The 12,907-nt window shown below is 48.9% G+C and overlaps 1 long non-coding RNA gene across 1 annotated transcript; it reads right to left on the reverse strand.

Moving 5' to 3' along the window:
* Window positions 1-2,334: 2,334 nt before the first annotated feature.
* LOC311583736 lies at window positions 2,335-12,168 on the reverse strand. Its single transcript, XR_014774653.1, has 4 exons — window positions 11,963-12,168; window positions 8,039-8,096; window positions 3,669-3,774; window positions 2,335-3,359 (listed from the first exon to the last, which is right to left on the reverse strand). It is a non-coding gene; the product is annotated as an uncharacterized lncRNA (long non-coding RNA).
* Between the last annotated feature and the right edge of the window lie 739 nt (window positions 12,169-12,907).

The raw sequence follows: 12,907 nt of genomic DNA on the forward strand, positions 1-12,907 counted from the left end.
GCCAGTGTTGGGAACTCTGGAGGTCCCACCATGTCAGCATGGGGCACCAAGGTCCCAGTCTTCAGCAGAGAATCGTCCTGTTTGAAAACAAGCAGACACCACAGAAGCCTTGTCAGCAAGAGGAAACATATAGTAAGAGCCTGCTGTGGGCAAATTCCCCTATGTGCCTTTAAACTTGCAATGATTCATGAGGTGGATATTGTAGCCATGTGTTGGAAGTGAAAGTTGAGTCCTCAGGTAGGTTAAGGACCCCGGGCCATGCGATTGCAAAGGCTGAGACCCTACATGCTGTTGGTCCTCCTGTGGCCAGAGGTAAGAAGAGGCTGGACATAAGGCAAGCATATTCTTACTCATGATGACGTCTAGGCACACTGGGGTGCAGACAAGTGGAGTACAGGGAAAGCTGCGGCATGAAACTAGATCCTCAGGCCTCTCGGTTCCATGCAGGGCTAGACAGCGACTGGAGGAGGACCAGCGGGCGGCATGGTCTGCGAGAACAGGTCTAGCAAGGATATGTGAGAGGCCCGCTCAGCAGGGAGACCACCCTAAGATTAGATAAGGAAGCAGAGATGGCCCAGTCACTCCAAGCACTGCCCTCTTTCACTGGCTGACCATACCTCTAACAGAATGCCCTAGTATCCCCGTAGGACCGGAACCTGGACTCTACTTTGGGAATTGCCTACTGGACCCAAAATGGTGTGGCACAGGTGCAGGGTGTGGCTGTAGAGCCCTAGAGAACCTCTGTGCAACAGAGCTGGAGTCACAGGACAGCCTGGTTCATGATAGGCAGCATAAGAGAGGCAACCAAGTATGGATACCTCACAGTGGGGACTAAATGTCAACGTAAGTTTTGTTGGGAACATTCCGATGATAATGGGAGCATGCTGGAGGGGAGGGCGAGGAATCAGAAGCAGGAGGCTGCGACACTATATAGGGTGTGGCCCATGGATGTTGAAGAAGTCATTCCATGGTTGCTGGTGACTTAGGTGGGACAAGGCTAGGAAGACTATGAAGGAATGGCCAACCAAAGAGAAGACGTGGTGTGAATAGGGGAAACGGAGAAAGGCACTGTAAACTGAGTGGCTTCAGTTGAGCAAGGGGCCCTTTGTCCCCACAAATGACTTTGGAGATGCCCATTCATAGTACCCTTTTTAGCTGGGCGTGGTAGCACACGCCTTTAATCCCAGCACTCGAGAGGCAGAGGCAGGCAGATCTCTGTGAGTTCGAGGCCAGCCTGGTCTACAAAGCGACTCCAGGACAGTCAAGTCTACACAGAGAAACCCTGTCTCCAAAAAAAAAAAAAAAAGAGTGCTTGTTGCTCTTTCAGTGAACTCAGATTTTTGTTGTTGTTGTTGTTTTTGTTTCAGTTTGGTTTTGGTTTTGGTTTTGGTTTTGGTTTTGGTTTTTTGAAACAGGATTTCTCTGTGTAGCCTTGGCTGTCCTAGACTCGCTTTGTAGACCATGCTGGCCTTGAACTCACAGAGATCCGCCTGCTTCTTTGTGGATGGCTTTGTGGACTCAGGCTTGATCCCTAGCTCCCTACAAGACAGATGAGGAGGGGTGTGGCCAAGGAGGCCACAAAAGGGCATCAGGTCCCCCAAAGCTAGAGTTAGAGCCAGTTATGAGCTATAAGCCACACAACATAGTGCTGGGAACCAAACTCAGATCCCTTGGAAGAAGAGGAAATGCTCTTAACTGCTGAGCCATTTCTCCTGCACCCCTCACCTCCAGGAAAGATTTCTTATTTCAACCCCCCCACCCCCCCACCCCCCCATCACAGGGGTGTGATGAAGTAAGTACCTGCGAGTGCCTCACCAGGATGGAGGGAGTAGTAAGCAATCTCTGAGCACCCACAGTGTGTCAGGTTGCTGTTTTGTTTTGTTTTTTCTCTGTGTAGCCGTGGCTGTCCTGGACTCACTCTGTAGACCAGGTTGGTCTCGAACTCACAGAGATCCACCTGCCTCTGCCTCCCGAGTGCTGGGACTAAAGGTGTGCGCCATCATGCTGGGCACATGTGTTGTCCCTTTCTATTCAATTATCTGCATTCAGCTTGGATCCCAAAATACCCTGTGAGGGGCTGGAGAGATAGCTCTGTGGTTAAGAGTATTTTTCATTCTCCTAGAAGGATCTAAGCTCAACTCCCAGCACCCACATCAGGTGGCTCACAACTGCCTAGAATTCCAGCTCCAGGGATCTGGCCCTTTTGGTCTCCACAGGTATCCCCTTACCCCAAGACACACATACAAATAAAAATAAACCAAAAATATATTCAATGAAAACTTTCAGAAGTCGAAGACTTGTAGATTTTAAAATAAGTTTTATTACAATGCAGTGTTATAGTCATTCCATTTTATTGTTAATAATTATTGTTTATTCCTGACTGTGCCCAACTAGTAAATTAAGCTTTATCAAGGTGTGGATATATACTGAGATCACAGTTATAGAGAAAAGTGGTATAGATAGGGTTTGGCCCCATCTGTGGTTTCAGACACCTGAGAACTTTCTGGAACAGGAAAGCAGGGAGGACATGGGGTGGGTATATAGAGTGGGAAGGAAGATGGAAAAAAGGCTGAGTGTACTATGAATAGGGTGGCCAGGAAAGGTCACAGAGAGAAAAGATAATTTTTTTTCCCCCTAAGCCCTCCCCCATCCTCTCGAGCTAGGCTGCCAGTACCCAGTGCCACCAGCAGCATTTTGAAGCTATCATCATCCTTCTCCAAATAACCCCGACAGCTGGTATTTCTCCAAATACCCTTTCCTTGTGTGGCCTCCACAGACTCTCAGTTTCTCCCTCCGGCGGCCAGGAGTTCTGATACCCCTGGGAGAAGAAAAAAGCCACTGTCCCAGAAGTCTAGGTTTGTCCCGCTGAACAAAGCAGAAGAAGCTTTTCTCTTGCAGTCAGAGAGCTTGGTGAGCCCTTGGGAGCTGGGGAGGAGGCTAGGGAGGAGGCTGCATGGAAGAGGTGAGCTTGATGTGGGATTTTCAGGGTAGGCAGCTGACTTTTCTCCTCTTATGCACCCTGGGCAGATGATTTCAGACCTCTCCTCCTCCACGATCCTCTCTTGCCCAGGACTTCTACTGACCGCCTGCAGGTGGGAACTCAGGGTAGGTACGTCCTTAGAGACCGGGGTTCAAGACTCTATTCTCAAGTCTGTCAAGCAGGTAGGGCTTTACTGGAGGAGCTTCCTCTGAAGGTGGGCATTCCTTGGTGAGCGGTGATGAGCTGTGGGAATAGGATGGTTCTTCCCACAGCCAGGGAGGGGCGGGGTGGAGCTGCACCCTGGCAGGCCGCAGGGAAGATGTGGTTAAGGAGCAAAGGCGGTTGGGTTTGCTGTCTTCTTCCAAAGGTGTGGCCTGTGCTGGGGGAGGGGTAGAGGACTGGTGACCCTGTGGCCCTGTCCTCTGGGCAGGCCATTGTCAGCCCTCTTGCATTTTGGGGGGTGGTGGTGGTGAAATCTGGGGTCCTGTAGAGCCTGAGGTTGTGCTAGAGCATTAGGCTAGGGGTCCGACATTCTCAGACTGCTCGACAGTCCCATGGGTTTGCCTTGCACAGCCCCAAGGGAGCCACGCAGCCTGGCACTTAAGCACTCTGACTCAGATTCAAAGTGGCCAGGGTGGGAGCCCTGCCACAGCCTTGATGGGTGACCTCTGGCTGAACCTCTCCTTACCTGTTTCTACGACGAGTATTGGTGGTAGGAGCCGCGGTTAGCCTGGTGCATGAGATGTTCTGAACTCTGCATACTTGACGAAGCAGAAGCCCTTTACTGTATGTGACTAGAATAAATAGGAAAGTCCCTCGCAAATGGAGACCTGTCTTGGATATAATTGGGGGTGGCTTCTGTGGTGACGGACAGCAGTGTTTTCCTTTGGAACACTTGAACACACTCATCAAAAGTGAGTGGTCCCAGGAGAGCCAGGCTCATGGCCTCAGGGCCACGGGGTAAGCACTGGGATTGGGAAGCACCTCTGGCCCCGTTCCCATTCCCTGAGTGCCCCCAAAACACTCCCTCCCCCTTTTTTTAAATACAGAGTTTCTCTGTGTAGCCTTGACTGTCCTGGACTCCCTTTGTAGACCAGGCTGGCCTCGAACTCACATTGATCTGCCTGCCTCTGCCTCCTGAATACTGGGATTAAAGGCGTGCGCCATCATGCCCGGCATAAAAACAAAACAAAACAAACAAAACCGCTCTCTTCTAATGGCTAAGTGGGTTCAAAGGTAAAAACTGCGGCCACAGGAAGCTGGATGGGATGTGCTTGCTGGCCACTGCTCTAAGAGAAAATAGCTTGGCCTCTGTGCTCATCCTGCCAACGCACACACGGGTCCTAACTGAAGAAGTCAAACTCTGACTGAGGAACGCTACATAACAACTGGCCTGGATTCTTAAGAAGAGGAGGGGAGTGATTGTTTTGATATAGTTGAGTTCCAGCTTTGCAAGAGCAAAGAGCTCCGAGATGGTGAAGATGAGGAACAACGTGCCTGACCTCAATACTGCCTCACTGCCTGTCGGCCACCGAGTGGGTAGAGCGGGCCAGGGGAAGCAGCTTCAGGGTAGCGAACTTGCCTGGTATGGTTAATGCGGCCTTGGGTTCCATCCCCGGCCTTGAAAAAGAAAAGCAGATTTTTATAAACTTTAAATAATGATTAAAAACATTATTCCAGCCAGGTGGTGCCACACGCCTTCAATCCCAGCACTTGGGGAGGCAGAGGCAGGCAGATCTTTGGGTTCGAGGACAGCCTGGTCTATGGACTGAGTTCCAGGACAGCCAGGCCTCTCCCTCCCCCCCCCCAAAATAACAAAAATTATTCCAATTAAAAATAAAACCTAGCCAGGCACAGTGGCATATACCTGTAATCCCAGCCTTGGGAGGCAGAGGCTGGTGGATATCTGTGAGTTTGAGGCCAGCCTAGTCTACAAAGAGAGTTCCAGGACAGTGAGTGTTCATTTCTCCAAAATAAATAAATAAATATCAAAAGGAAAAATATCAAAGGGAACATACCCAAGGCGCTCAGATCAGTATGGGCACAGGAGAATGAGGGTTAGAGGTGTAGGTAGCCAGGGAACAGAGTGGGAGCCAGACTGTCTCGCTGTGTTCCTCTTAAAATTCTTTCAGTGGCTGTATTGGCTAGTCAAACATTAACAATATAATTACAAAACTTAAAAATAGATATTTTGGTATTGAGGGAAGAAAGCAGTTGTCCTATCCTCCTGAGGTGCTCCTGGAAGGGCCTGGGCCCTTAGCCCTTCATGACAGTATTCTGTCAGAGTGGGGGTGGGGATGTCTGGGGAACACTGTGGTTTGCTAGTCTTCTCTCGGCCCCCTAGAGCACTTAGGGGAGTCTCCACCATGCACAGTCTCCACAGTAGGCCAACAGAACTTTTCAGCGGTCCCAATGACGTCCCTATCTGTCTACACTTATCTAGTCAAAAATGTAACAGGTCACTCAACCAATCAGTTTGCTCTTCTTTGGGCTTTTCTCTTAATAGCATGCTGCCCAAAGGCTGGGTCCTGGGGTTGTATTTATTGTTTGACTGGCAGTAACCCCAAAGTAACTTTCTCCTTTATGGGGTACCTGTTGCCTAGCCTTCTAAAGTTCCTGCATCTTGGCCTAGCTTCCACCCTGGCCTCTCAGCCCCTTTAATTCTGGGTACCCCAAAGCTTCCCAACGTGGTGTCTTCACTCAAAACTGACCACAGCTTTTTTTTTTCTTTCTCTCTCTCTCCCAGCATGTGCAAAGAATTCTGACAGCTAAAAGCCTGGTTTTCAGAAGGCTTGGGTGATGTGACGAAAGATGGCCTCGATAATTTCTCAATCCCACATTCTAGCCAATGACAGAACTTGGCCATTCCCTCTGAAGAGAAGTACAGTTCAGGTCCACTGCCCTCTCCCCTGTCCATGCTAGGGTTTGGCCATAGACCCTATAAGTCCAACTATCCAGAGACAATTCCTCCGAGGAGGCCCATGTCGGGGTTGACGGCTGCAGATGGAGCTGCAGACAATAGCCCGCATCAACTGTAAGCCCTGTGAGTGAGTCATGGCGAACACCCAGCCCAGTGAAGCCTCCAGGTGATGACAGCCAACGACGTCTGACAAACACTCGGTTCCTTTTCAAAAGCATTATTTCCTGAAGCACCTAAGCTTGGGAGGCATTTTCGGTTTAATTTTTAAATTTTATTTGCTGTGTGTGTATCTTTTGCCTGTGTGTATGCGTACCATGTGAGTGTCCGGGGCCAATGGAGGTGGAGAGGGCGCTGGATTCCCTGGAACTGTAATTACAGGCAGTTGCGAGTGGCTATGAGGGTGCTGGGAATCGAACCCGGGTCCTCCTGAAGAGCTGGGATGACAGATAGGTTCCATCAAGCCTGGTTTATGTAGTGCTGGGAACTGAACTCCGGACTTCAGGGACACTAGGGTAGCACTCTCCCAACTGAGACACAGTTTTAGTCATTTACAAACAAACAAACTAAAACCTCTTGCTTGTTTGTTTATCTTGCCGCCAAAGAAAATTGTGTATTCTTAGCAGCCAGGAAGAGAGCAAGATCAAAAGCATGGAAACTTAACATTGACTGACTCCTATTACAGGACCGAGTGTCTCCACATAGCACCTCATAAATCCTTTCAGGTTCTGAGAAGCAGAGACGGTTACTCCTTTGTCAAAAAGAGAACACCGAGCCAGGCATGGTGGAGAACATCGAGCCAGGCATGGTGGAGAACATCTTTAATCGCAGCACTCAGGAGGAAGAGACAAGCAGATCTGTGTGAGTTCAAGACCAGCCAAGGCTGCAGAGTAAATCCCTGTCTCAAAGTGGAGTGGGGTTGGGAGGGGGAGATGTAAGGACGGGCTGCATTTAGTTGAGTGTCAGACCATAGGGCTGGTGTTCCTGAATATTTTGCTTGAGGCAAAACTCCTAAAAGCAGGACTGAACAACTGGGGATTAGGAACAATTTAGCAGCTTGGCCTGGCTAGGGTAAAGATCTCTCAGAGCAGCTGTGTGATCATTAAAGGGTGCAGGGTGTCCCTGTTGCTTCATTCTGTGTGTTATTAGTCCTGTGAACGGTGAAATGTGGAGTTTGAGGTGGAACTCAGCGGTGAGTTTTCACAGAAACTTCCAGCCACAGAGAGCTAGAGAAATGAAACTTGTGAGAGCTTCATGTTGGCAAATCACTTCCATTAGTTCTCAGCTGACCCTGTGAGGACCTGGGTTGGGCTCATCCGGGTAGTTAATAGTGAGATAAAATAAATATCACAATGCCTTGGCAAAGCTCAACATTAGCCAGGCACTTAGTGTAACATCCCTAATCCGACAAGCCTGACACTGTCACCTTGTATGATATATAGAGAAAAATCACTGGGTATTTAGTTATTTGTCCCAAACTACACCCAGCTATGAAGTGCAGGATAAAGACTGCTGTGACTGGGGCCGGGTGTGGTGGCGCACGCCTTTAATCCCAGCACTTGGAAGGCAGAGGCAGGTAGATTGTTGTGAGTTCGAGGCCAGCCTGGAATACAAAGTGAGTCCAGGACAGCCAAGGCTACACAGAGAAACCATGTCTTGAAAAACCAAAAAAAAAAAAAAAAAAAAAAGAAAGAAAGAAAGAAAAAAAGAAAAAAAATGGCGTGACTGGAACACTGAAGGGGAGATGTGGGTGGGCAGGCATCAGGTCCCATTTGGCCTGGAGCCCTGAGACAGACAGAAACTGGGAGACATGAATAAGCTGTTCTCAGAGAGGTGGGATGGGTCGAGAGCCCGTAGAATGTGGTGGGTCCCAGAGGGCAGTGGGCCAAAGGCTCCTTGGCCTATGGGTTAAGTAGAACCTCTTCCCCCCACCCCACCCCACCCCACCCCCAGCCCCGGTGCGGGGTAGTGTCTCACATTCATCCCAGCTAGAATGGGCTATCTGACCTAACCCCTCGAGGTAGACATGAAGCCACTGCCACCAGAGAGAAAAATTGACATGCTGTAAGCCCCTCAGTTTATCAGCAACAAAGCAAGACAAGCACTCCTGTCCCCACTCTTGGGTGAGCTACTCCACTCACCTTCTTGCAGTCTAGAGCAAACGTGGGCCCTCACCAGGGGACCCCTGACTTGCGACATCTAAACCAGACAGAGAAGAAAGGACACTATTAATAATTACCCCCTGGGGTATCAGGTGCAGACAGGACTGCCCCAGGCACTGGGGACACACAGTCACCCTAGCATGACAGCTGACTGCCACCCACTTGCCCTCTAGGAAAGCCAATTTGGAGCTTTGTGGCCTGAGAACACCTAGACCTAGTTATCCCCTTCACACTAGATAAGGAGCCAGAAAATGGAGGAACCCTGAAGGTCATGCCTTCCCGGGGGGGGGGGGGGCTTCAGGGAGCCTGGCCTCTGCCCCCACCTGTAACTGTGTATACAAAAACAGGGGTGTCCCGTTCGTCCTTTTCCTGCCTATTCGAGGGCAAGGCTCTGCCACACGACTCTCGTTCCAGGTGCCTCTCACTGGTAGCAGCCACTGAAGCAGAGCCACCACCATCACAATGGCGTGTGACTATCAGGCTTTCTTTTAAACCCAAAATCAACAGGGTAAGAGGGATGGAAAAACCTGTCACTCCTGGCCTGGAAGACAGGTCACTGTGAAAACATCTGGAATATAGCCTGTGCCAGTCGTGCAGTTTCCTTCCTCGTCCTCCTCCTCACGCCCTTGCTCTGAGTCCAAGAGCCAGATGGCTGGTGGGAGGTGGTGAGAACGTGAAACACAGTCATGCGCAGTAGAGGATTCTCCAAGAAGAGTGAAGGGCTTTGAGAGGTAGGGGTGTTAATGATGTGTGGCCCCAACAGACTCTTCCCTGGGCCACCATGCCTTTCACACCCACATTCTTGTGATTCTCTGGCCGTAAGGTCTTTGGGTCTACCTATGTGATTTTCTTGGGCCAATAGCACATTAGCAAATCAGAATGACCCCCCTTTTTTGTCCGTGTATTCCCTTTGGGGAGCACTACTGTCAAGTGAAGCAACCCAGGCCAGTGTGCTGAAAGCTCCCATCATAGCCAAGTCCTAGAACATCCAGCCCTGTCACACCACAAGTGGACAGCCAGCGCAAAGGAGTCTAGAGGAATTGGCCAGCCAAGGCTAGCCCAAGTCAAGGGCCCACACCACGGTGAGCCATTACATACTTATTTGAAGTCTTTGCATTTTAAGAGTTTCATTAGAAGTCAGAGATAAGGGGAACACTGGTTTAATATCTCCACTAGGGTAGAGACAAGGTCTGATTGAGCCCTTATAGCCTGTGCTTTGAATTCAGGGATGAGCTAACCTGGATCTGGGTGACTCTTGAAACCCAAGTGTTTCTGCTCCACCGCCCTCTTCCCTGACAAGAAGCTCATTCTGGCTTCACCGGTCAGGGTTAGGACGTGTCCTGCAGCCTAGGCCAGTCTATGCTGTCCAGTCCATAGAGATGGGGAGGAATGAGTGTGTGACCTTAGAGAAGCCCATCAGATAAACACTCAGGATTTTCACTGAGAATGGTGGGCAAGACACCAAGCTCTTCGCTGGGGCCTCCAAATGTAGCACAGCCCCACCGTGAGGCTTATTGTGAACTGTAGGGGAGAAGAAGTGATTTGTCAAAGTAGCCACGGGCAACACATAGGCATCATCCTAGTAAGTGGCAAAGTCCACAAAGGGGCCCAGTGCACAGCCCTGCAGGGGACTCAGAGGCACTGAAGAGCGACAACCCTGCTCTCAGAGGGTGGTTCTGAACCCTCAGTGCACAGCAGATTCATCCGAGCCCAGGAATACCAAAGTCTGCACCCACCAGGTCCACACCCAGATGTTCCCGTTGCTCTGCAGCACGGCTCAGGCGCACCATTTGCAAAGCCCACTGACTATTCTAGTGTGCAGCATCACGGAGAACATGGATTCCTTCCTCACCCTGCTCTCCTTTGACGTCTCTTTCCCTCATGCTAGGAGATGGGTAGGGTTCTTCCTGAGACGGCAGGGCATAGGTTTGTTAGCACTTCTTTCTTTAAAGACAACAGGCCAGGCATTGGCGGTCCACTCCTTTAATCCCAGCACTTGAGAGGCAGAGGCAGGTGGATCTCTATGAGTTCGAGGCCAGCCTGGTCTACAAAGTGAGTCCAGGACAGCCAAGGCTTCACAGAGAAACCCTGTCTCCAAAAACCAAAATAAAATTATAAATAAATAAATAAACAACAGCAACAATCTGGGTGTGGTGGTTCATGGCTTTAATCCCAGCACTCCAGAGGCAAAGGCAGGCAGATCTCTGTGAGTTCAAGGCCAGCCTGGCCTACAAGGAGAGTTCCAGGACAGCTGAGGCCATTACACAGAGAAACCCTGTCTTGAAAAACCAACACACACGCACAAACGAAAACCCAACAACACACATCCACACCCAACAGCTTTATTTATATGTGTATGCTATGTGTGTGGGTGCCAGAAGAAAGTCAGACCCCTTGCAGCTGGAGTTACAGGTGGTTGTGAGTAGCCTGATGTGGTACTGGAGACAGAACTCCAGTCCTCTGGAAGAGCAATGTTCTTAACTGCTGAGCCATTTCTCCAGCCCTTTCTTTTTCTTTTTGTTGGTCTTGGGGATTGAACCAGGCTCTCTCAAGTGCCACTAAGCCAATGTTCTATCTCTGAGCTATATGCATAGTCCTTTTTTTTTTCTCTTTCATATTTTTGAAACAGGGTCTTGCTAGCCTGGCCCTGTAGCCTTAAATTTTTAATCTTTCTGTCTGAAACTTCCAAATAGGTAGAATGACTGGCCTGTGCCACAGTCCTAATTTATATTTCAAATCAAAGCAAGCAATTATATCTAATATAATTATATTATAATATATTATATTATAAATTATATACATATTATATACATACATACATACTGGCTGGTTTTGTGTCAACTTGACACACTAGAGTCATTGTAAAGGAAGGAGCCTCAATGAGAAAATGCCTCAATAAGGTTGAGCTATAGGCAAGCCTATAGGGCATTTTCTTAATTAGTGATTGAAGGGGGAGGGCCCTGGGCAGGTGGTCCTGGGTTCTATATAAGCAGCAGGTTGAGCAAGCCATGATGAACAAGGCAGTAAGCAGCATCCCTCCATGGCTTCTGCATTAATTCCCGCCTCCAGGCTCTCTAGCCCTGGTTCAGTTCCTGTCCTGACTTCCTTCACTGATGAATTACTACAATCTGTGTAAGCCAAGTAAATCCTTTTCTCCCTACTTGCTTTTGGTCATGGTGTTTCGTCACAGCAATAGAAACCCTAAGATAATATATATTTAAAAATTTTATTAAATATATAAAACTGGGGGCGGAAGAGATGGCTCAGTGGTTAAGAACACCGGCTGCCCTTCCAGAGGACCTGGGTTTGATTCCCAGCACCCACATGGATGATGACTCCAAACTGTCTGTAACTCCAGACCCAGGAAATCTGATGCCCTCTTCTGTCCTCCTCTGGTACCAGGCACCTACATGGTTTTCAGATATACATGCAAACAAAACATCCACACATATAAAATAAATTACTTTTTTAAATAAATAAAAATTTCTAATTAAAGAAAAAATATAAGATATATAGTTGTATACATGTAGGTATATACTTGTGCAAAATCATAAATCTTATAAACAGTATATACATATATAGTTTATAATTTATATTATATATTTGTCTATGCTTATATAGTATAAGCAGAACACATACATATGTTTAATTTATATTTAGTAAACAATACCTATTTAATTTATAAAATTATATATATATATGTATGTATATATAATTCACGAGTTTTTTGGTGTTTAGAGACCAGGGTTTCTCTCTGTAGTCCCTGGCTGTCCTGAAACTCACTCTGTAGACCATGCTGGCCTCGGACTTGGAGATCCTCCTGCTTCTTGCCTCTGCCTCCTGAGTGCCAATACTCTTGAGGTCATTCACTCTTAAAAGGATCTTAGAAAGCACTGTTCTTACCTCAGCCTTTCCAGTTTGGGAAACTGAGGCCCAGAGAGAGGAAATGACATCTCCCCGCCGTGGAGCTCAGCCTAGAGTGCCCGAGGAAGCCTTAGTCTTCTGGGCTCACACACTCCCTGTGCCTCGCACCTCCTAGCTACTCTCTGCCTGTTTGTTACAGAGGCCCGGAGCTACAACCCTGCTCTTTAAATGCCCCCCACGCTCCAGTTTTGGTTTCCAGTCTGTGCAGTGGTCGAGGAATCTGCTAGAGGTGACCTTGACTCAGAGCTCAGGTGGCAGGGAAAAATTTGATGGATCAAGATAAGATAAACTCTGCGGGCCTCAGAGGCAGCCACCTGAGACTATCGCATCTGGAAAGCAGCCTGTGGGCTCTCACCGGCCCTGAGCAGGCGCAGGGCAGAGGGAGGAAAAGGTGGAGAGGTGAGAGGGAAGGAAGGAGGGAGCGTGGTGGGGAGGCGAGGTCAGTGGTGGGGGTAGAGTAGGGTCGGGAAATGCCCAGTTGTGTTTTAACTGGGTGTCCTGGAGTCAGGAGAGGAAGGGCCGGCTTTGGGCAAAAGTCTAAAAACGGACTCAGGACTGGACTGGTAGATATATATGGGGCTCAGAAATAGCCGGCAGCATCTGGAGGAACCTGTTAGCTGCTGGTGTTCAGTCCCAGCTCCCCCACTACCTTACTTACTCTTTCTTTCTTTAATTTTAATTTATTATAATTTATTCAGATTATATCATGAATATTATCCCCCTCGCTTGTGTCTTCCTTTTCCCACCCTCCCGCTCTCTTCTGCCCTATTCCCTTCCCCTAGACCTCTGACAAAAGGGGACCTCCTCCCCCACCATATGACCGAGGCTTTCGTGGCTCATCCGGATCTTTCCCTCTGTGTGCCTGCCCAGCCTCCCGACCAGGGAAGAGTGATCAAATCAGAGGCACCAGAGTCCATGTCAGAG

Source organism: Acomys minous, assembly GCF_964271855.1.
Source record: "Acomys minous genome assembly, chromosome: 2".
Taxonomy (NCBI): domain Eukaryota; kingdom Metazoa; phylum Chordata; class Mammalia; order Rodentia; family Muridae; genus Acomys; species Acomys minous.